The following is a 25,721-nucleotide window of genomic DNA, read 5'->3' on the forward strand; positions in this document are numbered from 1 at the left end:
AACTTAGTCTCCACTCTCCAGTGTACTTATACATATACAGCTGAAGCCCGCCTACGGTTGTAGGATTTTCTCCCTGTGTTGAAGACCCATTGGTGTCCTTGGGCTGTTTTCAACTCTTTGGTCGGGTTGTTGTCTCTTTGACGCATTCCCTGTTTCCATTCTCAATTTTATTGATAATGATTCATTGACTTATTGCTGTTTAAAGTCCAGCAGCAAATAGTACATGTATATTTTTGAAGATGACAACATTTCCATAGGATATGAACATGAAACAGGTATTATTAATGTGAGAGCATCACAATTTCTGCCTAATTGGTATGGGTCATCAACAAATTATTAATATACATGTATTAAATTTAGACAACTATTTTATCACAACTTGACAGTATTCAAATTAAGGATGCATAAAAATTACCATAAGAATTCCTTTCATCTGTAATCTTCCTTGGTATGCATACTCATTATATCTATCTGTAATTCATATATTTAGTTCTTTAATTAATATACCGAAGATTTACATACAATAATAATAGTGTTGAGAGGATTGTTAATAGAATGTCAGCTACATTTAAACTAGGTGTAATTTTGCCAAGTAGGTGACTTTCACTCCAGCATAGCAAGTTTTTTCTTCTTTTTTTTATTATTTAAAAATTTGCTGTATCTTGAAATCTACTACAATAGCTGTACTTTTTAGAGTCAAATTATTTTTAATTCCAATAGATTTCATACTTCAACTTCATAACTGGTAAATTTTATATGAAATGTACCATAAAATGTACCAGTTATTTAGCAGTAACAGAGCCAAATATTGTCTTTGAAGCATTCTTAAGGAAGGTCCCTTAAGATTCTGATTTATAAATTTAGAGTGATTATGTAAATACCGGTAATTATTGAAAAATGAATATAAAAATTCAGCAATTTAAGTACAAAATGTCTCATTGAAACTATAAACATGTCAAAATTGTCATTTTTTACAAAATATTATACATATAGTTTTAGATATATCAAAATATGATATTACTACTTTACCTATTAGGGGTCAATCATCTGAAAGGGGATAACCTTTGATAAGACATCTTTGCAATTAAATAATTTATTCATAATAGGTAAGAGTTGTCTGCGGACACTATTTTATAATGAAATACTGCCCAAGACAATATTTCATTATGAAATAGTGTCATTGTCCATGAAATTTTGTCACATCCTCCTCTTGACATGATACAAAGTCAGGAAATGTTGCAATATTTCATAGAACAATATCTTGCTTTACAAGTGCAACTTGCTGAGTATCTAAATATTATAGTAAAAATTAAATTGAGACAATTTTGGCACTCTTCAACAGCTTTTCGGCTAATTGCACAAGGTTTGAGGATTAAATGCTAATATGTGAATTTCAATTATACATACTTATTGAAATCTGACACATAAATGTTAAATCATTACCAAAAATAGAATTTGATTGATTTATATCACTTTATGGTTTTAAAATTGATGGTCCTTAAAATAATAGATGGTCTTGAGGAAAATTTAGATACATTACTTAAACACATTATAGAATTTGATGTTCTATTGAAGACTACATTTTAAGACCTTAAAATTGAGTTTTGTATTTTTGTTTTTTGTGTTTATAAACTGCTGTCTTTAATATTGGCATATTTTCTGTATCTATTTTTGGGGGGCTTTCTTCCAAAAGTACCATCATCTTTCAAAAACACTCAATTACAATTTCTTATATAATTGCTAAAATCCTCCCTAAAAGGATTGATTGATTGATTTGTGTTTAATGCATCTTTCAGCACTGTTAGCTATTTAGTGGCTGCCAGTTTTGATTGGTGGAGGAAGCCAAAGTGACTACAGAGAACCATCCACCTTCTGTAGGAAAACAAAACTGACAATACAAGTCAATTCAAAGATTAGTGTCCAACACACCTGCCATGTGAGGGACTCGAACTCACAACCTCAGTGTTGACAGACTAGTGATACAGTAGTTAGACTACTTAGACCACTCAGCCACTGAGGCCTCTCTCCTAAGAGGAAGTGCAGACCTAACTGATGAGCATATAAAACTGTCACTATATAATATTCCTACAAAGCACGGGCACTGATACAAGAGCCTCATAATCGCTCACCTGAAAAAAAATATGCCATTCTGATTTTGATTTTTATCTGTACTGCAATCATTTATATTTGCTTTATATTTGTAAAGGATTTTTACAATTAGGCCATGACAACTTTTTAAAAACAATTTGCAGATCTTATTTTGCTTTTTAAGTTTCTCTCTATCTACTTTAACTTTTAGGTAAGATGCAAAAAAACATTGGGGGGAAATCTTTTATCAGGGAAAATAACTCCTTATAAGAAGCCATTTTGACAATTTCGGTTTTGTTGAAATGTTTAAAGTTGAGCGTTCCTGATGAAGATCAATCTTGAAAAAGTGTAGTTTCTAAACGTGGCATAAAAGTTTCAAGGCTGATTTAAACTGTTTTGCACTGAGAAAGTCTTGGATTCTCTTGTCTTAACAATTAGGCACTGTGTTGCACTGAGAAAGTCTTGGATTCTCTTGTCTACCATTAGGCAAATAAAATGCAGATGATACTCTTCAAACTCAGAATCATTGAGCATCAAAACCATGTTAAGTGATTAAAACCTGACTTTTATAATTAATGAAATGACTGCTTATCAAAAGGAACCGAATTCACACTGATAGTAAATGTGCATTACTTCAATTCATACATAACAGTAATTATTTACTGCAGTTATATAAACAAAATTAAAAAAAAAAAACTTTTCAGTTTTAGGTCATAGTTTCGAAATTTTAAATTACTGTTGTTTAAATAATTTCATAACATATAAATACTATTGCTGTAAACTTGGAAACTTTGCAAGACCAAAAGTACTTTAATAAGACAAAAGTTTGGTTGTAGATTTCTGAGAACTATTTTCCACAAATTACCAGTATACTCAATTCTCTTAATATCGGAACACGTCCTCTACCACATGTCTTTAAATGGCCTTGTTTTCAACCTACTGTGGATTCAATAGTCTTTTTTGGATACCAATTTTTGTAAATTTAATGGATACAGGTTAACGATGAATTGAAATGTTTAACGAAGTATATATTTTCTAAAGGCTAGTATACAGACATTGACAAATCCACGAAATCAAATATCCATGACAAAACTATTTTTTCTCAATCCACAACAAATGATATCCATGACAAAACTATTTTCCTCAATCCATGACAATTGATATCCATGATAAAAACTATTTTTCCTCAATCCATGACAATTGATATCAGTAACAAAACTATTTTTCCACAATCCACAACAAATGATATCCATAACAAAACTATTTTTCCTCAATCCATGACAAATGATATCCATAACAAAACTATTTTTCCTCAATCCACGAAATCAAACATCCATGACAAAACTATTTTTCCTCAATCCACTACAATTGATCATTTTTACCTCAATCCATGACAAAACTATTTTTCGTCAATCCACGACAATTGATATCCATGAAAATAAATGAATTGACAGTACACCATGACATGTGTTAATGGTGACCTCTTTGATCCATAGATATTGATCCCCTGAATTGATGAGTTATTTTTCACTTGTATTTAACATGTTTTCAATTGAGATGAGATTATGTACAAAATGCATATGATTTTTTTTTCATGTTAAATGAGCTGATTTACAAAATTAACTTCATTATTTTCAGTTTATCCATTTCAAATAAGGAAGTTATTATTTTTTATATTAATATTATGTTAATTTAATGTGAACATCATGTTAATACTTTGACAACATATTTTCTGTTTTGTAGTCCAGCAAAATCTGTTGAAAAAAAATATGGTGATTTCAATTTATTTAGAGGAAATTAAATTGGAATTGAACCTTAATTTTTCTTACATGAATTTGAGGTATTACCAGTATTAAACTAAACTAAAATGCCCCGTTCGGTTGAAATGAATTTGCAATTTGAATTTTTGCATATATTAAAGAATAAGTGTTATGCAGCAACAAGTTTACACATAATAATAATATGTGCTTATTTCAGATCTATTTATCATAGTAATTTATGAACTCTGCAATAAACTGGAAAAAAAAAAAGGTTTTTAAAAATCTGACTAAAAAGAGGTATAGGAATACACATCAATGAGACGAAGATGACATAGAGAAGCAGAAGGACTTTTTTCAGGACGTTGAGATTGGACCATTATTTTTGGATTAATTTGAGATTTACACTTATTAGGACGTGGAAATTATGATTAATTTTTTCAGGTTGCAAGAAAGAATGCTTTTTTTTTCTGGGAATTTGTGATTCAGTGTCTAATTTTCCAAGAACTCAGGAACCCCCCCCCCCCATCCAACACCCCACACACCCCCAACATTAAAGTCTTACAAAAAGACAGGTGTCTATCCAATAAATGGAGCTCTAAATGGTGCCCAAAGTCTATAAAAGTTGTGAATAAATTCAAAAAGAACAATCAAATTTCTGCCAGCAGGGGTGTAGCTAGGTATCCAATCAACTGTACATGTAGGCACAAATTGCGGCCAGGGGTATTGGGGCCGCTTAAAGCCCCCTGCAGGTCCAGGACAGAACCCTGGTAAGGAATTCAGGGGGGAGAAACGCCACAACGGAAAACGGTTTTCAGCATTTTAGTTGCAAAATTTTGTGTACAAAAAATATTAAATTTACTGGTTATTTTATCATGATAATATACATGAAGAAAAGTTGGAAGAATTATAAATAATTTTACAATAACATCTGGTGAATTAGCGCAGTACGATCCAAAATCTGAAGAAAGAAAAATTATTTACAATATGCATTGCCCAGCATAGATCAGCGCAGCCCTTTAATTAAGCAGTACATCCTATTTGGTATTTTCATATCTATACCTTTCTGATTGAGGATAGTTGATATATACATTAATTGATAGTAAGTAAGTCTAAATTGAAAACAACGTTCAAACCTATGATTGTGTTGGATAAAAACTGCAATTTTTATATGTGTGCATGCAAAATAAATTTCTTGGTAGAGGGGTCTAAATACAGCACAAACAACATTTTCCAAAAGACCAAAAAAGAGAAAAAGTATATTTAAACAAAACGCATTTGACTAACAGGTCCAACAACAGATGTTCTTAAACCCTGCTGACTGCCATTGGTGATTGCCAAATAAACGGATCACAAGATGTAACAAAATGGATCTTTATTATTAATTTAATACCAAACAGAAAACAATAAACTTGCGGAAAATTGATAGTACATATAGACAATCCTTCATTAAAAGAATAGGCACATAAACACTGAGACTACTATAAATAATAATACTATACTTTGGGCTAGACATCGCCATCCATCTTTTGATTCTTAAACCTTCACCCTGGCCACACAAACACATACACTCACACACAGTTGATGCCCAATGCAGAAGATCGGTTCTGTTCATACTATCGTGACAAAATTCAAGAAATTCATATTTTTAGTTACTGAAAGCTAGTTGATTGATTGATTGCTAACTTGACATCCAGTGGCAAATAGTTATGCAAGTTCAGGACAAAACCAAATTTACAATAAATACAACAGGTAGCCACTAGGTCCTGTAATAGGGGTCGTCCAGGATGAAGGTCTGAAAATTTGAAAATGCCATTAAACAATTAGGAGATAAATGTATTGTATTTTAAGCTTGGCCTTTGTTAAACGTAGATTTTACTGTCGCAAATTGAGTTTACCTAGCAACGTGTAGCGGAGCTAAGTAAATGAGGGTTTATTGGATAGGGACAGAAATTTTGCCTTATAGCAGACCACCTACAGACCCCTCAAAGAGTTGTTGCAAGTGTTCTTAACGTGCAAAGAGCTTGGCATTCTTCTTACACTTGGCATCAGAGTTAACGTCCCCTTTCTGACCAGACGTGACAGTGTATTTATACATCCCTCACAGCCAAGCAGACGCCCCACTTTGGCAAGGGTTTTATTGTAGATAGGATGAAGACCAAGTGGAAAAAAGCTAGTTGAAAGCCAACAACAACTAATAAAAAAAATCATGTATCTAAGAATAAAATGTCAGGGTTTTGAGCATGTTGAGGCTCATTCGAGTATTTGTTGGTAGAAGTGAAATGATATGAACCAAAGTTCTAGTTTTAGTTTCTATATAAGGTGGAATTTAAATTAATGTACATACAATTCTACCCAATACTCCATTCACTAAGGATGATAGACTAGTGTACAAATTACATTTGATATTTAAAGAATTTTGAGGACTTCACGTGCATCTACAGATAACTTATTTTTTTTAATACAAAAAAAATATTTGTGAAAAAATTATGTGTAGGCACGTGCCTAAAGTGCCTAACGGCAGCAACGCCCCTGGCCACCAACACAAACTTCTGCATTGATAACGAATAACATTAAATGATTTAGACAATTTTTTGTGCATATTACAACAAGTGTTCATTATTAGTTTGAATATTAATGTCTTATCTGCTGTATATCAAAAAACAATAAAATGCCCCAAGAAATAAATTTTAATGTTAACTTTAAAAGTGCATAACTGTGTTTATTGCATCAGAACAAAACATGTAACTACAGTGTCTTCCAAAAGTAAAGTACATGCCAACAATATCTTTAGGTTAATTATTCAAACAAAAAAGTTGAGGACTATTGTGACTGAGTTGCCTTTGTTTTAGTTGGTTAAACTCTACCTACAAAGTTCTCTAAACTTGTGATCTATTGGTTTGGACCACCAAAATTTTGCAAAGGACCAAACAATTTTGGTATGTTGTAATAATAGTGAGCACCAGCAGATTTTCTTGATGAACCACCAGGAAAAAAAATTTTTGAGAACTAATTGCCTATGCAGATCAGATCAGCAACAACAGTAGTCTGCCATTGCTCCTTTATCAGCCATTCTGACAACTTTTTTCAGGACTTGCTGGAGTCCCTAGAGGATTAAGCTCACTCGGCGGGTCCCAGAATCTTCAAACAATAAAACTAACCATTATCAAATAAATTAAGGGAACAAAATTTGTATTGTTGACCTATATTTGGTCTCTGGTGGATAGCTGACGATTGGCAATTATGCCACATCTCCTTATTTTTATATTAAGCATGATAAAAAAAAAAAAAATATATACTGGTAATAAAATTTGGGCACAAATATGCATGGAAGGTTGTCAAACAGTGAAGATTGTATGGTGATGGCTAATTTTTTTTTGGTTTGGGTTATTAGGTCGCTGTGTTATTAATGACAACAATTATACCTTATTATGATAAAGATGGAATAGTTGGTAGCTAGATAGAATAGTTGGTAGCTAGATGGAATAGTTGGTAGCTAGATGGAATAGTTGGAAGGTAGATGGAATAGTTGGTAGCTGGATGGAATAGTTGGTAGATAGATGGAATAGTTGGTAGCTAGATGGAATAGTTGGTAACTAGATGGAATAATTGGTAGCTGGATGGAATAGTTTGGAATAGTTGGTAGCTAGATGGAATAGTTGGTAGCTGGATGGAATAGTTGGTAGCTAGATGGAATAGTTGGAAGGTAGATGGAATAGTTGGTAGGTAGATGGAATAGTTGGTAGCTGGATGGAATAGTTGGTAGCTAGATGGAATAGTTGGTAGCTAGATGAAATAGTTGGTAGCTGGATGGAATTGTTTGGAATAGTTGGTAGCTAGATGGAATAGTTGGTAGCTAGATGGAATAGTTGGTCGCTAGATGGAATATTTGGTAGCTGGATGGAATAGTTGGTAGCTGGATGGAATAGTTGGTAGCTAGATGGAATAGTTGGTAGCTAGATGATCATATAGAAAAAATAAGGTAGGTATAACATAGAAATCAAAACAAGTGTTAAGCAGGGGCGGATTCAGGAGGGGCGTGGTGGGCGTGCACCCCCCACCCCCCTAAAATTTGCAAAGCATGGTTTGTCCTCAGCTAAATAAAGAATATTTCAATAACTTTACCTCAAAAAAAAGTTTCGCCTTGCTTTGCTCCACAAAAAATTTAAGTTTCTGCCCCCCCCCAACCTAAAATCCTGGATCCGCCCTGGCTTAACATCCCAAAAGTGACTAAAAAGTCTTCAACTTACAGATGTCATAGGTTTAAGATTAGTTTTAAGCCATCAGAACCTCCTGACATTTCAATATTTTCATGCTGTTGAAATTTTCTACTCTCTCTCTCTCTCTTGCTTCCTCTCTGATTTTTGTACTTGCAACCCTAACCCGAATAATTCAGTCCCTCCCCGTAATCAATCTCTCCTACATGCGAGGGCCTGAAGTCCTAACACGATAAAAATTCTTCACAAATCCTTGATTGTGATTGGTGCCCTGTAGAAGAGGTGACCAAGCAGCAATCATCTCAATTTTATCGAGATAGGTAAATCCGGAGCTAATTCCGATTGATTGTTTGAAGATTTTTCATTGTCTATGCATTCAGGCGTTAATGAAGTAATCGTAGATCAGCGGAATATAACGACTAAATTATTCGGGTTATTGCAACCCATGCTTTGGTAGTTTTAGGGGCACACACCAGAAACTTGCCCACATTAGTTTGCCCCTATAGCAATATTCTACATTTATGGATACTTTTGAGCCAATAACAACTAACGATTATAAGGACTTATCGTTTGATTGGAGAGATTTGGGAATGTTTTATCAGGAGTACACTGTAGACAAATTTTAAATGTAATGTTATCTTTCAAAACAATCAACTATTTACCTTATTAATAATTCAAAAGATGTTTACAGAAAAAAACCATGATCATCAGCCATCACAGAATGACATCTCCTTGCCCTTAGGTTACCGCAGACTACAAAAGAATAATTTAATAAAATGATGTCACATATATAAATCAAACATTATAATTAGAATGCAGAGATCTACGTTCATGACCGCAGAAACATAAATTTATATAAAACCAAACAATATAAAATATGATTTAAAATAATGGAGACTTTGTTTCATCAGCCAATGTATGTTTTAAAAGCAAATTTAAAAGTTTACATCCTGATGAAGATTGGTCTTTGGTAGATAGTTGTCTCACTGGCAATCTTGACTTCTGGCATACCAAATTATAAGCCTGGTATATGACAAGCTGTTTAACTATGTATTCTAACTTCAAGATATATCATATAATAAATAAGATATCTTATATAATAGTATAAGATATCTTATATAATCTACTACTCTCATTAGGCCTCAAGATTATAAGTGTACATGTATTTCTTGATTTGACCACAAATATTTGCCACTGAAAGTTCCAACAAAAAAAAAATAAAGTAATTTGTCCTTTAAATTCGATATATCTAAATTATTTAAATTTGGCCAGAAATATTTGCCCATGGAAGTTCAACTAAAACTAAATCCATGTTGTAAAGTGTAAAATTTAACCTATAATCTTGACATATAATAAAACTATTCTGATTTGGCATGAAAAAATTGTCACTTGTAGTTCAACAAAAAAATAAATCAATTTTATAAAGTACAAATTTTAACCTATCAACATGATCAACTTGACATCATAAAATTTTCCTGATTTGGCAAGAAATACTTGTCGCTGGACGTTCACTCAAAATAAATCAATTTTGTAAAGTACAGATTTTCACCTATAAACTTGACATAATAAAATTTTAAATTATGACATGCATGTCCTCAATTTTCAAATTACAAATTCAAATTCTTCTTCTATCTTGTCATTACAATTGCAAATTAAAGATCATTAAACTGACACTTGTTAAATTTGAAGATCTGCTATTTAATTGGTATTCCACCAATACTACCTCAATAAAGTCATTTGTCATGTGACAACTTTTGAAGACAATTAAACAAATTAGTTGTAAATTTCATCAGATTTTGACAGTAATAGTTGTTAAGTTTATATACTTTATGCCTTTCTGCATTAATTTTTTAGATAATAAATTATAAAGATTTTTACAAAATCCTTGAACTGTTTTGACTTGCTATCAGACAAGAAAATTATACATGAATCAAAAATAAATGTGTGGTATACCACACTGAGATAGCAACTTGAAGACAGGAAAACATGAGAAGACAAATATAGTTGGTAACTTATGATCATTAATAACGGACAAGTTACTTCACCATTTGTAACCAGCGTCTAGAAAAATGGTGTATAAATTCGACACTGCTATTAACATTAAATTATTTTAAGGTACAAAAGCACGAAGACACAGTATCTTGGGAAACTTTTGTATGGGTCTAATTTTTCACTTTTTCAAGGTAATCATTGTATACCACAGAATTTGCTCTGCATGGACATTTCACTATTGGTGGTCAATGTATATGTAAAAAATTTGATGGTAGAACCTTTGTTGTGTGTGTGAACTTATTTACAATCTGTCTGGGAAAATTTAGAGTTAAACCTCACTACATATCAGATTATCTGGACCTTGTGTTGTTCAATGTTGATGATCTTATTTGTAATTGTTATTTTCATGGAGGAGTCAAGCGTTGGTTGTTGGTATGGACTGTCATACTGTTGATTTGCTATTGTTGAACAAACACACGATTAATTACTGTGACTTCAGGAAATGCTGCACAAAATATTGCTATCCAATTTCAAAATGTTTTATGCAAGTTTTTATTCTTGCAAAACGTATCCCGTCACATTTTCGCAATAATAAAAACATCCCAATAGTTACAGCTGATCTTCCTTAAAGAGTAAATTTACATGAGTAAAGATTTTTGCAATAATTATATCTTAACTGCTATTTCATAAGTAAAAAAAACCTTACTTAAATTTCTACTGAGTTCCTTGTATTGTTATATTTTACTGTAGGGTTGCTGTCTGAATGATGTTCACCCCAACAACTCTTATTCATTGATCCATATATTTTACATTGAAGTCCCCCAAAGGAGTACTTACCATATAAAGTTCTGTTTTAACATCAAGATGAACTTAAACTTGTAAAGATAAATCAGAGAGCCCGAATGTTTTTCCTCCACATTTACCTGAAATATAATAAAATTGATAAGTTTACCTTTCAGCTGTCTGTCATTTCACTAAAATATTTCTTTTTTTTTCTGGAAAAAGTTAAGGTAATTTGTTTGAACAAGCATAAATGATAGTTTCTGTCACAAATGGCTCCACAGAGGACAATAAAATTTATTAAAAATGAAATAAATACATTAAAAATGAAACAAATACATTAATTAAGGAACAGGACAGGTTCAACTTTATTTATTTTTCTTGTTATCAAAATTTTCTCTCTCTGTATGATCAGTTAACATCTACTCTGAAAACTTACCAGGACCTGGGGTAAAGGTAAAATAATAATAGCAAGGGTCTAGATGGTGTCCTTCACTTCTGTATTCTTTAAATTTTTATGTAATTTTTCTAAATTCAATATTTTTTGCTAATTATTCTTCATTCTTAAAATATATTCTAGCACCCCATTATTCTCTATTCTTTATTTTTTGGCCTTTTTCTTTTCTAATTTTTATTTTTTGGCCCATTTTTCTGCAGTATTCTTGGCCCATAATTCTCTTTTCTGTAAACCCCATCCAGACCCTTAGGTATGGCCACCTGGAGTTCCCAAGTTTCATTGGGGGGGGGGGGGGGGGGGGGAGGTCTGATCCCGGATCCTCCTTATTGTTTTGTCAGAATCCTGTATCCTGTTTATCATTGTAATCTAGCGCTTGTAATTTCATGTGTCCCACCGGACTTCATTTCCCATTTTCACACAAAATAATTTGACTTTTCACGTGTCACGCTTACAAAAATTCGGCCAATCCTGCATCATACTTACACTCCAATGAGACCCACTTTGCACTGGGAGAGAGATAATGGCTTTTTTTATGAATTATTTGATTCTAAATTTCTTTGAAAAAATAATCTGTTTCATATAGGAAGTGAAAATAAAGTTCTTGGTAGTAAAAAAGGTTTCTCTATAGAAATAAGCTTCTGAATATTGTCCATACAGTTCATGGAGTGAATCATTATTATCACCTATTTATATGCCCAATCTTCAAAAGCAGGTGGGGTATTTAGTTTTTTATTGGTTTGTCTGTATCCGTCCCTTATCAGGTTAAAGTTTTGTTTAGTTTTCCATGAAGTGAAACTTGAAACTTGGTACACATGTTCATTATGAATTATTGTAAACTTTTAAAAATGTATGACAAACTGCAAAAATAAAGAGAAAAAAATCATCTTTCAAGGGAAATATCTCCTCTCAGGGATCAATTGAACATTTCAAACATGCTAATTTATTTGTAGATATTATTTTGCTGTCCATTTTTGCTATATATTGTTGTTCTTTATCTGTCTTTGTTTCTGCAAAAATATCATAAAATTGGGGAAATTGGTAATTCAAGGGCAATGACTACAAAAGGAACCAATGGACAATTTCGGCCATGTGGTCTTATTTGTAGATTGTATATTGCTTCACATCTTTTCTATATGCAATTTCTCCTTCTGTTATGAATTCTGCAAAATATATAATAAATAGATAATAAAAAAAAACATCTTTCCAGGGCAATAACTCTTAAAAGCAGCCAAGTTAACTTATTTACTTATCTTAATTTTGCTTTTGATAATTTCTCTATATCTATTATAATTTTTGCAAAACTTGCAAAAAATAAGTAAAATTCAGGTCTTAAAGGGCAATAATTCATATATGGGGCAATTGAAGACTCATCCGTGAAGATCATATTTTGTTGAACATTTATACTATCAATAGATTATCTCTATCAACTACAGTTTCCAAAAAAATGCAAAAAGGGTAACAATAATTTTTTGAAGTCAATATTACCCCCCTATAAGTGGTTATTTTATGACTTCTGCCAAGTTTGACTGATTTGTTTTTTTTTTGTCAATTTTTTAACTCTTTAAAATATCTCTCTCTCTATCTTTTATAATTCATCGTAATTAATAACCAAAAACTGCACAAAATTGCAAAAAAATACTTTCAGGGGCAATAACTCCAAAATGGGTCATCTGATTTTTCTGAAAATTCTGTTTGAGATAGACCTTGACTTGCTAATCAATTCTATCCAGTCAGATTTGCTCTAATTGCTTTATTCTTTTAGATAAAAATACTTTTGATCAAGGTGGCTTCTCGTAATGTTCAATTCATTTTCTAAGAATATATCTTAAATAAATCAAATGCTTCTTATTATGTATTTCTTCTTTTTGTTTTGTCTAAATGAAAGCACTGATCAAATTTACTGTAAATTCAGAAAATTTCTGTGTGTATTTATTAATGGGATTGGTGAATAATGGACAAATATGTAAATTAAATTTTGTGATTTCAGCTTGGTAATTAAGTATCAAATTCTAAAAATGCCAAAGCTATACTGCCACAATTTTCCCTAAAATTTCTGAACAGACAGTATTTATATGACAGTTGTGCACTTATACAGTCAAGTGGACAGACAATAGCCTGAGTGTTGTTCTAATTATAGGCTCCATGACCATAAATAGCAGAACTTGTGATTTAACATGGCCACTGCTGTGATCATGTTAAAATGTACCTTTTATGTCCACAAGTCAAATGCCCTATTAAATTAAAACACAGTAGAAACCCAAGCTGTGCAACAAGTTATTCAGTGTCATTCAAAAGCATTCATTAAATTCCATCTGTGATACTACCTCTGTCCTTTGATCATACTGTCAAGGCCACACACTATACAATGTTTAACATTAGAATAGCTAGAGAAAACTCTGAAATAACAGAATAGACAAAAATACAAAAAAGGATAAATGAAAATACAATAAATGATACGATACTGTATTAAAGAAGCTCACAGTAACTGAATTACTATTTTTAAGAACTTTAAGACTGTTGATATGAAAGCATTCTAATCCTACTCTCTAATATTTGTTGCTGTATCATATAAGATTTCATACAGCATTGTCATACACAGTACACTTACATGAAGTCATGTTTTTGTGCAATGAGGAGGATTTAAGGAAAGGTTGTGCTGGCCTGGTAAGAATTGAAAATAAATTATCTTTTCCAAGACAGAGTGAAAACAGATATGCTGCTGCCCAACAAAATGCACAATTTAATTGGGTACAAAATGGAACAAAAATGTTCACACAGAAATAATAAGCCTGTCTTGCAACAGATAGAAATGAATATTCTGTCTACAAAAAATCCTCCCAACCCGAATCAACCCATGTATAATGCCAATATATCAATTATATATATCACATGTATGAGGATAGATGATAACAAAATCACATTAGCCTGGCCTTAAAGAAAAGATGTGATCAGATTTAAAGAACAAAGAACTTTTCATTCAGGTAACAATTACAGGTGCACCTTAAAGGTAAAAACTCGGGTATCCCGTCCTTTGACACCAAACTATTATCTCTGCTTGCCCCATCAACCTACAGCCATTTATATAATTATAACGTAATTACATATCTTATGACAGTCGCGACACCAGTCTATTCACAAACTGGTACGAAATAGTAAACATCAGTCGTGAAAAGTCACTAGGGTCAAAAGGACAGACCAACAAATCCTTGATGAAAGTGTATTATTATCCCAGCCTTTCAAGCAAAACTGATAGGAAAAAAAGACTTCATTCACGTGAGAAAATCAACTTTTTTTGTTCAGTTGTCTGGCTCCAGTCAAGCTGTATGGAATCTATAGAAATAATTCTGCAGCTTCTGTTGATAAATCAATATAGTTCAGAGCTTGGTCATACATCTTATGTTGACAATAATGAATTAATATTTTCAGTGTAGAACCAGAGACATATAATACAATTGTAATATATATCTCTGGTAGAAATGTGGCATTCATTCTCTGTCCATATACTGCTGTCGAATGAACCCAGAGCTTAAATTTTTGTCAATTATATGACACAGGTTATATTTAATAAGACATGCAAAATATGCAATTTGTTTCAATTACATATTTAACATTCCAATATTCATTCAAACCACACACATATTTTATCAGAAGATCTTATTGCATCACATATTAAAGTAAAATTTTGCATTTCAAGCAATTTGTTTACGCATTTGTCTCTACATTTCAATACAGTATATATTTATACATGTACTTTCCAGGGGTTTCAAGTTGAGCTGCAACATAGAAGTATATTTTGGTACGACTTGAAATTAAAGGATTTTATTTCAGTCCTTTTATTTAATTGCTTCTGAATAAGCACAAGTGGCAGTTCAAAGAGTTTCCAAAAGGGGGAGGGGTGGGCACCAAAAAAACAAATGTGGTCCAATCTTCAAATAATCCCCTCCCCAACAAACAAACAAAAAAAAACAAAAACAAAAAAAAATATTTCAGAGGTAAGAGATGGGGCTCTCTGGATCCACAACTGGGTATCAGACCAGTTAACTGTAAAGGTTTTGAAACACCTGACCCAGGCACAACAATGGGTTTTTTAATGTGTGGTTATAATTCTTATATATTGGTATAATTGAGGTATATAGCTACTGTGACTTTGAACTTGAATCTAGATCTTGACTTCAACGCACTGTCAAAAATAAATGCAAAAAAAAAAATTGAAATAATAGTACATGTACCATATGCAAAGATCATGCCTAGAGCCCAAAAAGTACTTTGTCATCAAATTACATGTAATAACACATTTGCGACTAAAAAAAAATGTAATATTACGTAAATTCTAAAAAAAAACTTATTGTGAAAATTTCAACCTTTAGTTGCAGCCTAGAGCCTCACTTTCAATATATATTACAGATAGAAATCCATCACGTAAAGGCATGTGTCTGAATTAATGTAGAGAAATTTGATATCTCTACAATCTGAATTCTTCCATGTAACTTATCTGTAAGTGTAATATGTAGATCAAAGTAACTGGCCCTACAGATGTTTACTTGGTGGGTAAAATAACATTTCATTTTGTTATTGAATAAAATAAGGTTCGATGTACTACCTAGAAACAGTAAAAATAAAATAATAAATTATAGCTTAAAAATTTAACTGATCTTTGAAAATAAAACTATTTATGTTTCTTGAAATCTTAAGAATTCAGAAAATGGAACTGAAATTTCCAGAAATTTTCTGAGCCCCCTCCCCCCCCCCCCTAAAAAAAAATTGGATATCATTGGAATTTCATGACAATATCTGACTTTTAATCCCTAGGGAAGATAGTTGATTTACAGATTTAATTTAGAAATAAAAAACGATTTAGTTAGACAAATATGTGGAGTTCCAGACATTTTTGTAAAATCTGAAAAAAATTCCTAGGAAAACAAATTTTTGGAGAAAAGGGAATTTTTGATGTTTATGAGATATGTTCTTTCTTTTTCATCTGACTACTGTAAAAGTTTCCATACCATTAACCCCCCTAACCAAAAAAAGAGGTAAAATTGGCCATCTTAACCCTATTAAATTTTCCTGATAGTTTTTTTTCTCATGTGATACATGACACCATATAAGTTAAGTACTTGTTATATCCAGTCAAAGTTTAAGATGCTGTATCTATATATCAAAAGAAATCTGAGTATCAGTTAAGATGGTCTTAATGAATCAGAATAATAAATTCTTTAAAAATAATGAATAGAGCACAAAGACTCCAAAATTAAGATTAGAATTGAAAATAATGGCCTAATAAGAATACAGATGAAAAAATCAATAAGATTCGGCAGAGTACTGTGTAGCACCTGAAACTAGCTGCTATCAGTGACATCACTGTAAATATAAACGTTGACTACCAAAATCTAAGGCAATTATCGATCAATAAAATATATAGAATAATAGGAAATCAAAAGATAAAATCAAAAACTTTGCTTAGGATGTTATCTCTTGATTATGACGAAGATTCTGACCAAATGTTGTAAAATTCAATGAAGGGATTGACTGTTATTCAAGTTCGAAAAAAATTACGAAATGATGACCAAAAAAAGTCCAATTCTTTATAATTAAAATATGGAAAAAAGGAGACAAAAATTTAATTTGACTTAAGATGGTTTTTTTAATATGAAGAAGCTTCAGTAAAATTTTCAAGAAATTCTATAAATGTTTGATAAAAGGTTATGGATGTTTCAAATTACTTTGCTCTAGACATTATCTAAATCTAATTCCACTATCAGTTAAATGTTCAAAAGTTTTCTTCAAATGCTATTCTTGATCATTAACTAGCTAAAAATTTCATAATATTCCATGAAGGTTTGACAAAGTTATTGATGTCTAAAAAACGTAAAAGTTAAACCCAATCTTTATCTCAATATAGTTGCAAAAATATCAGTAAAATACAAAAAAAATACATATTCAAAATTTTGCTTTAGATGCTATCTCTAACTGATGAAGAACACCATCTTTAAGTTTTATAAAATTTCATGAGGGTTTGACAAAGTTTAAATTGATGTCTAGAAATCTTTAGACTGTATCTTAATGAGTTGTTAACTGCAAAAAAAAAAAATAAGTCCATTTAATTATCTGCAAAACTCAGTAAAAGTTTGTAAAATTCTTTGAATACTTGTCAAAAGTAATCTGTAGCTTTAATAAACTGTTGACACAGAGATATGTTTCAACTTTTTGTAGTTTTGGTAGTATAATGCAAATATTGAATCCAAATAGCAATATTTAAACATGTAAGGGAGCTGCCATTTGATTTTTATGGGGGGGCTAGGATGACAAATTTTGTCCTGCATTTTTTTTTAGTTGTAATCTCTGTCCTGCCTCTTTATTTTTCACTCTATTCGTTCCTGCCTTCTTTTTTTTTAGTTTATCCTGACTTTTTTTTACATAAATTGTCATCCTGCCTTTTTTTGGCAAAGTGTCTCATCCTGCCTTTTTTTTACTCAAAACTCCTGTCCTGCTTTTTTTTTCAAATTTCATCCTAGCCCCCATAAAAATCAAATGGTAGCTCCCTAAACTATGCAAAACATTCAAAGTCAATGAACCATGACTTAGACCCCCTTCACACTAGGACATTTAGATCGATTTAAACTAGATCAGTTCACTTTAGATCGATTTAAGGGCCAATGTGAATGCGTTGAATTGATCTTCAATCGGTCTAAACTAAAACACCAAAAGAGGTAGTTTAGTTTGAATCCATCTAAAGTGAAACGATCTTACTTTAAATGTGAACGCAGAGATCGGTTTAAACTAGTACAATTGAATCGAAAATAATGTATGTGCATGTATTGCAGCACAACTATATCAATGGTTTGTTGTTTAACCCATATTTCTCTGTTAACAGACCTTTGTGTACATGCACGTAAAAACAAACTGAAAACATGTTGTCTTCGCCGTAGCATAAATTTGCGAAATCTGTGTCTCCTTTTTTTAGTTGATTTTTTCTTTTCAGGAACCTCAGTATTTCATCTTGTTGTAACTTCGTAGGTACAGTTTTTTGTTTCAAAATCAAAGAAAACTTAAATAACACCAGTATCAAAATTTGAACTAGTGATTCAAGAGAAACAATAACTTCATCCATTTTTTTTTTCAAGTGTGTGTATCAGTGTATCTACACATCAATTTGATAAATTAGTTCTATTTATACACAATGTTTACAGTTTAACGGGTAATAAGGTCAGATCAATTGCATTTTTAATTGTAGTGTGAACGCACTGGTTCAGATTAGACCGATAGAGATCGTTATGATTAAAGATAATGTGAACGCTAACTGGTTTTATTTTAATCGATTCAAATTAGATCGATTAAAGAAAATTGCTAGTGTGAACGGGGTCTTAATTTGCAGGACCATATAACCTCCATGTAAAGAAGAAATGCCAATGCTTATATAACTGCATACCAATCTTAAGTGGTACCCTTTACACTAACCAAAACAAAAACTTTAACTTGTAAACAATGTAAAAGTTTCAAAGTCAATGAACCATGATGAGGGGATGGGGCAATATAATCTCCATGGAAAAGAGACTTGCAAATGCTAATACAACTGCATACCAATCATCATTGACTTAACATAAGTGGTTCCTCTTAAACTTATCTAATCAAAAACTTTAACATGTAAACTATGCAAAACATTCAAAGTCAATAGACATGTCAGTAACTGCTAGTAGTCTGTTGTTATTCATGTATTATTGTTATTTTGTTTATTTTGTTTTGTTTCCTATTCTGACATCGGACTCAGACTTCTCTTAAACTGAGTTTTACTGTGCGTACTGTTGTACGTTTGTTTTTTCAACATTGGCTAGAGGTATAGGGCGAGGGTTGAGATCTCAAAAAACATGTTTAACCCGGCCACATTTTTGCGCCCGTCCCAAGTCAGGATCCTCTGGCCTTTGTTAGTCTTGTATCATTTTTAATTTTAGTTTCTTGTGTATAATTTGGAGTTTAGTATGACGTCCATTATCACTGAACTAGTATACATATTTGTTTAGGGGCCAGCTGAAGGACGCCTCCAGGTGCGGGAGTTTCTCGCTGCATTGAAGACCAATTGGTGGCCTTCAGCTGTTGTCTGCTCTATGGTCGGGTTGTTGTCTCTTTGACACATTCCCCATTTCCATTCTCAATTTTAAAGTCAATAGACCATGACTGAGGGGGTGGAGCCAAATGATCTTCATGAAGATGAGATGTGCCAAAGCTAATACATCTACATATCACATATCATTGACCTACTACTAGTGGTTCCCCTTGAACTGACCTAACCACAAACTAATACATGTAAACTAAGCAAAAGTTTAGAGGTCAATAGACCATGACTGAGGGGGCAGGGCCAAATAATCTCTATGGAAATGAGATAATTAGCCAATGCTTATACAACTGCATACCAAATATCATTGACCTACCACTAAGTGGTTCCCAATAAACTGACACTAATCACAAACTAATACATTGTTGCCGCTGTTGCCGCCGCCACAGCTGACGCCGCAAATGTCGTTCAAAACTGCATACCTAAAGTCTCACTTTTTTACTCCATCAAGGTGAGACAAAATGTAACCACAGACTGAACATATAGGCATAAAAAACATTGATGTCAGAGAAATTTTGGACTTTTGCCACAGGCAAGACATAACAGTTAATGAATTTACATATGGAATATTTTGTTCACATTAAAATCTTGACTTTAGTTTAAATTTGTTAAGCCTCCTCTTCTATATGATAGAGGTATTTACCAAAAATTATTTAGTTGAAAGGACTTCCCCGAGGGTATCACCAGCCCAGTAGCCAGTACTTCTGTACTGGCATGAAAATACAGACTTTTTTATCAAAATTTGCTGTTGCAAAATTTTGGAAATTCTTTTTAATTAAGGAATATATCTCCTTCATGCAAACCTCTGATTCCTTGCCCGACTTTGGCTATAACTTTTTGGAGTATATAGCTCTTCATCTTTTTAAAAAGCTTTGGATTTTCAAATATTTTGGCCTCGAGCATCACTGAAGAGACATTATTGTAGAAATGCGCATCTGATGCAGAAAAATTGGTACCGTTTATGTTAATACCCTTTTTTGCATCTACATACAGAAATTTTTTTTTTAAATCTATTATTTGAATGGTTTTCACTGAGAGACTGAGTAGAATTAAGCAGCTCAAATACAACACATTCAACACATTTAAGGGTTTAAGGGTAAAGATATAAGTTATCTCCCCTAGTTGTTTCTCTCCATTAGGAAGTGATACCCTTTCCTCATCCAGAGAAAAGGAAACACAATTACAAAGTTATCAAAGTACTTACAATTATCTTTTGTTATTTTTAAACCAAATTTTTTAGGGGGATTCCAACAGTCCTACCTTCAATATAATTCCTTGACAACAAAAGCAAAATTTAAGAAATATTTCAAGCAAAGCAAATTAACAGGATGATTTTTTACCCAAATGTTACTCTAAAACTTTATTTAGGTTGGGGACAACAACAACGCAAATAGAAATCAACAACACTCTTAATCTTGGCCCTACCCCCTAAAACAATAAAAAATGAAAACAAAAAAACCTGGCAACAATAACAACAGGAACAACAAAATATTTACTAGTATAGCAAAGGATGTACCATGGTATAAATCAAGATTCTGTTTACAGTATTATGTTTATTACAGCACTCCACCCTGCACAAATCATAAAACCTAGCTGGGATTATGACAGACTTCAGTAAGAATTATTTCTAACACAAAAACCTTAACATGATGATAACAATCACTTTTACACAATATGTTCAACATCTTGAAGATCTTGGCAAATTAGCAAAACTTTGTCAAAATGAACATTAACCTTATTGCTTAAGATTTGGGGAATCTCAACATTGTAATCTGTAATGAAAAGAAAGAATGATAATTGAAGTTTCTGACCTAAGCTAGGGAATGATTAAAAGAAAGATCATGTAAAATGCACTACCTGTTAGAATGTTAAATATCTAACAACAAAAGTTTTTCCTTATTTATAATTTTTCTGACAAACATAATTTTATCAATGACATAAGCCTGCGAGCACCTGCAACAACTTACAGGAAAAGTAGTATGTTTAGTATAAAAGTATTTAGTTGGAAGTCATACATTTCAGTATTGCTTAAGTCTCTTGGACATTCGATAAATTTTCATTGGAATCATGTTTGGTCAAGGAAAATTTAATTCTTTTTGAATGAACTAAATGTACAGTTAGAATTTACCATCTTCTATAGGAGAGCTGTTAAATTCCAACTGAGAAAGTCCAATCAGAACATCCCCCTGGTCCATTAGATGCTGATAACTTTCTGGACCAAATCTTTATCAACTAAAATCTGAGATCATCAGAATCAATGCACTTAAGTATTAAAAAAAGCTGCAGTAAAGAAATGAAGCTCAGGTCTGCTATAATTTACACTAGCTACTATAGATCCTTAAAAAATAGATGAATTGATTATTTGATTCGTTTAACAACATCTACACCTATAGTGTTGCTCTACAGTGGAAATTTATCAAACAGATATCTATATACCATTATCTGAGAAAGTCATGAATAACAAATACTATTTGATGAAGTAGAAAACAACATTTTTTAGGGACCAAATCTTATGTTAAATGATGACTTAAATCATAGATTTTCAGAATCAAATTCTGATAAAGCATCAACTTAATAAGTAACACAGTCAATGTTCAAAACTGCTACAATTTACACTACTGGTAAAAAAAATACCAATTAGTTCAATTGGTTTTTTTTTCACAGATTAATCTTTCTTTTTGGTTGATAAGTTCTTAATCTTTTTAGTTAGTTTTGGATTTTCAAATATTTTGGCCTCCAACATCGATCACTGAAGAGACATTTATTGTCGAAACGCACACCTGGTACAGAAAAAATGGTACCGTTAATTGTTATTAATAGTATTAAATAAAAAAGTCAAATAACAAAACCATTTGGTAAAGTGGAAACTGAAAATATTGGAACCAAATCTCTGCTGAAATCAGAGATCATCAGAATCAAAACATTCAGGATTTTGACATAGTGATTATTAGAAACGATTGATTGTTGGTTGCTTAACTTCCAGTAGCAAATATTTCATGCATTTTCAGGATGAAGAAAATGAAGATGTTTATATAGTCTGCAACAAGTTATCCAAGTACTGGAGCTACTAAGTTCATTTATGAATACTTATTTCTTACAGCATCATGACATCAACGATGATATCCATACATCCCGTCAGATCAAAGATCACTTATCAAACATCTTCCTCCTTAAAATAAACATGCATATCTCAGTAAAAACTGCACTTTTTATACAATGGAAGATAAGACAACATCCATCTCTCATTCATAATGGCTGGCAGATCAAAAGCTTGCAAAAACAGGCTTCACCAAGCACCTGCTGTTTTTCTTTTGATCTCGGTTAACAATTAAAGATATTCTATGTATACACAAAGCACTTTAAGTTGTAGTTCTTGGCACTTCCAGTGATTTATAGAATATAGGTATTACCAATAATCTAAAGTCACATTTTTTTTCAAAATAGTGTACTGATTGGATATAACTAAAACTATATTTCAGACAGGGATCCAGAAATAAAAAAGGAGGGGGGAGTTTGAAGTCTATGAATCTAAACTTAATCATCAGTAGCATTAATTGGTAAGATGTAAATAGAATTTAAACCACTTTTCAAATTACTATCTTTTAAAATTATCAGCATCAAGATATAAAAGTGAATATTTGCCAGATAAAACCCTAATATATTTTATTTGGTTCCTTCTTTCCTTAATTTTCCACTCAAGAGAGGTCAGTGCATTATCAAACTTAAAACTTTTATTTTGGCAAAACACTTAACAAAAACTTGATCTACTAAAAAAGGCTGGCACAAAAAGGTACATTCTATATGTGCCTGTCCCAATTCAGGAGCCTGTAATTCAGTGGTTGTCGTTTGTTGCTGTATAGCATATTTTTTTTTCATTCATTATTTTGTACATAAATCAGGCCGTTAGTTTACTCTTTTGAATTGTTTTACATTTGTCATTCAGGGGCCTTTTATAGCTGACTATGCAGTATGGGTTTTACTCATTGTTGAAGGCTGTACAGTGACCTATAGTTGTTAATGTCTGTGTCATTTGGTCTCTTGTGGAGAGTTGTCTCATTGGCAATCATACCACATCTTCTTATTTTTACATTATATGCATTCATGAATTCATGGGTAGAATCAGTCATCAGATAAATACCATGAAGAATAAAATCACTAATTTTATCATCTTATTTCAACTTGAATCTCACACTGAGGTTGTGAGTTAAGACCCTGTTGGTGGCAAGATGCATTCATCCACAATTTTTGTTGACTATTGCATTCACATCTTGTAGTCAGATATTCAACCCATATTACCGACATGTGGATCCAGGATTTGGTAAAAGGGGGGACCCCCTGGCAGGCCAATGTTTGGAGTGATACTTGAAAATTTTACGCATTTATCATATATGTAGCTCCATAAAGGGGGACGGGGAGGGGGGAGGGGAGAGCAGTATGCCATGTCAATTTCTAAATGTTCCTGCATCAACTTCCCAGCTTTAGAAATAGATTATCTTAGGCATTAGATATTGGACAAAAATCATAATCAATTATTGGAAGTTATTTTTTGTCAACGATAATTTAAATATAGTTGTCATATATTTTCAGAAACAATAAAAAATGAATATCAGTAATACACCAATCTCGTTTTATTTTTTATGAATGAGTTACATCTGTTGATCCAGGATCAATCGGCCTAAACAACGTCATCGAACAATCGGTTCTTACTGTGACGTAATACATTGTAACATAAGCAAGTGACACAGGAAATTTACGGGAAAGTGGACAAATTAGAAAGTCATCTATAAATTAGTTTATATATGTATTCCATGCTGTAAAATGAGAATGTCCTTTATGGATTAGGAAAACAGAAATATGACTAAATTTTAGTAAGATACAAAAGTTCAAATTAATCAATTTTGACTCATTGAATTACATCCGTTTTCAATTATTTTAATTATAAAAGCAGTTAATTGAATAAAGGCACCACCTATTGTCAAAGATAGACAATTGTTCATTTAAGATAATAGTAACATTTTCAGGCCTTTAATTATAGCGATCTCAGAAAAATTTGTATCAGATATCAGAATGTGAATTCAATTATTGCGATTCACACTATTCACAATAAGAAAAACTCTGAATGTATTCTATTATTGAGCAATAATTTCTGAATTTACAGTAGTTGTCTCATAGGCATTCATACCACATCTTCTAAATTTTATATAAATGAACCAGATACCTTCATCCCAAGTCAGCCTCTTGTTACAGCATCAGTCTAATTCGTAGTGATGACTCACGCCAAACCAAAGCAATATATGTCCGACTGTTTTACTCATCTCAATATAACAGAATCAATGTAACTCTCTCTCTTTCTTCATCTGTTTCTTGTTTTAGACTAAAAAAAATGGAACATTTATTAATATACCTCTGTGATCCTTTGAAGAATATTATGTAATATTTCATGTTAATGTATTGAAATCAGACATTTATACAACGAGGAGTGAAAAGGATTGTCCAATGCATCTGAAAAATGAAGAAGTTATAGACATTAGCTGATTCATATATGTTTGATATGAATAAAGGCGATGTGCGGTACACATAAATGAGACAGCAACCCATCAAAATATGTAAATCTAGGTAGACCTCTAGTGGTTATCATAAATCAGAAGTTTGACTATGGACAAGTGTTCAATTCCTATATTAAGTCTAGGGGGAGCCACTTAATATGTACCCCGGTACTGAATGGATGGGATCCTCTTTGCAAACCAAGGGTTACAATCTAGTTCCCTCCCCTGGATCGTAACCCTTGACTAGAAAAGATGGGAAGGGATAAGTCACTAGAATAGGTCACTTTTTCAAGCTTCATTACATATAAGTATAAGGGTCAGACATTTAGATTTAATATATGGTATTAGGTTGCTTGATTTGATCTTAAGTTTCTGAAATATATAAATTTCAGATGGCATTAAAACTCACAGCCTTAAATACATATCAGATATTTGTCAAATCAAATTATCTGAGACTCCATGGAATCCAGTGATATTGCTTTAGATCTATTTTTTGTATTCAAAATACTGTTAATTCAGAAATTATTGGGTGCATTTATTATTGCGACTTTTGAAGAATTAACAAAAATATGAGTTTAATTATTGCGATTTTAGGAAAAGCTACATACAGATATATATATCAGATATATCAAAATTTGAGTTCTTATTATTGCCATACTCAAGTAGTCGCATTATTCACATTAATAAAAACCTCGCAATAATTTCTGAATTTCCAGTAAATGAAAAGAGTTTGGGTACTGGATGTCTCAGCAGCTTAACCCACCACAAAAAGATTGA

The 25,721-nt window shown here is 32.1% G+C and overlaps 1 long non-coding RNA gene across 1 annotated transcript; it reads right to left on the reverse strand.

Annotated features, from left to right (window-relative positions):
* Window positions 1-421: 421 nt before the first annotated feature.
* On the reverse strand, window positions 422-24,763 carry LOC127719035 (uncharacterized). Its single transcript, XR_007990124.1, has 4 exons — window positions 24,617-24,763; window positions 10,892-10,977; window positions 8,725-8,815; window positions 422-471 (listed from the first exon to the last, which is right to left on the reverse strand). It is a non-coding gene; the product is annotated as an uncharacterized LOC127719035 (long non-coding RNA).
* Between the last annotated feature and the right edge of the window lie 958 nt (window positions 24,764-25,721).

This window comes from Mytilus californianus, unplaced genomic scaffold (genome assembly GCF_021869535.1).
Source record: "Mytilus californianus isolate M0D057914Y unplaced genomic scaffold, xbMytCali1.0.p SCAF_10, whole genome shotgun sequence".
Lineage (NCBI taxonomy): Eukaryota > Metazoa > Mollusca > Bivalvia > Mytilida > Mytilidae > Mytilus > Mytilus californianus.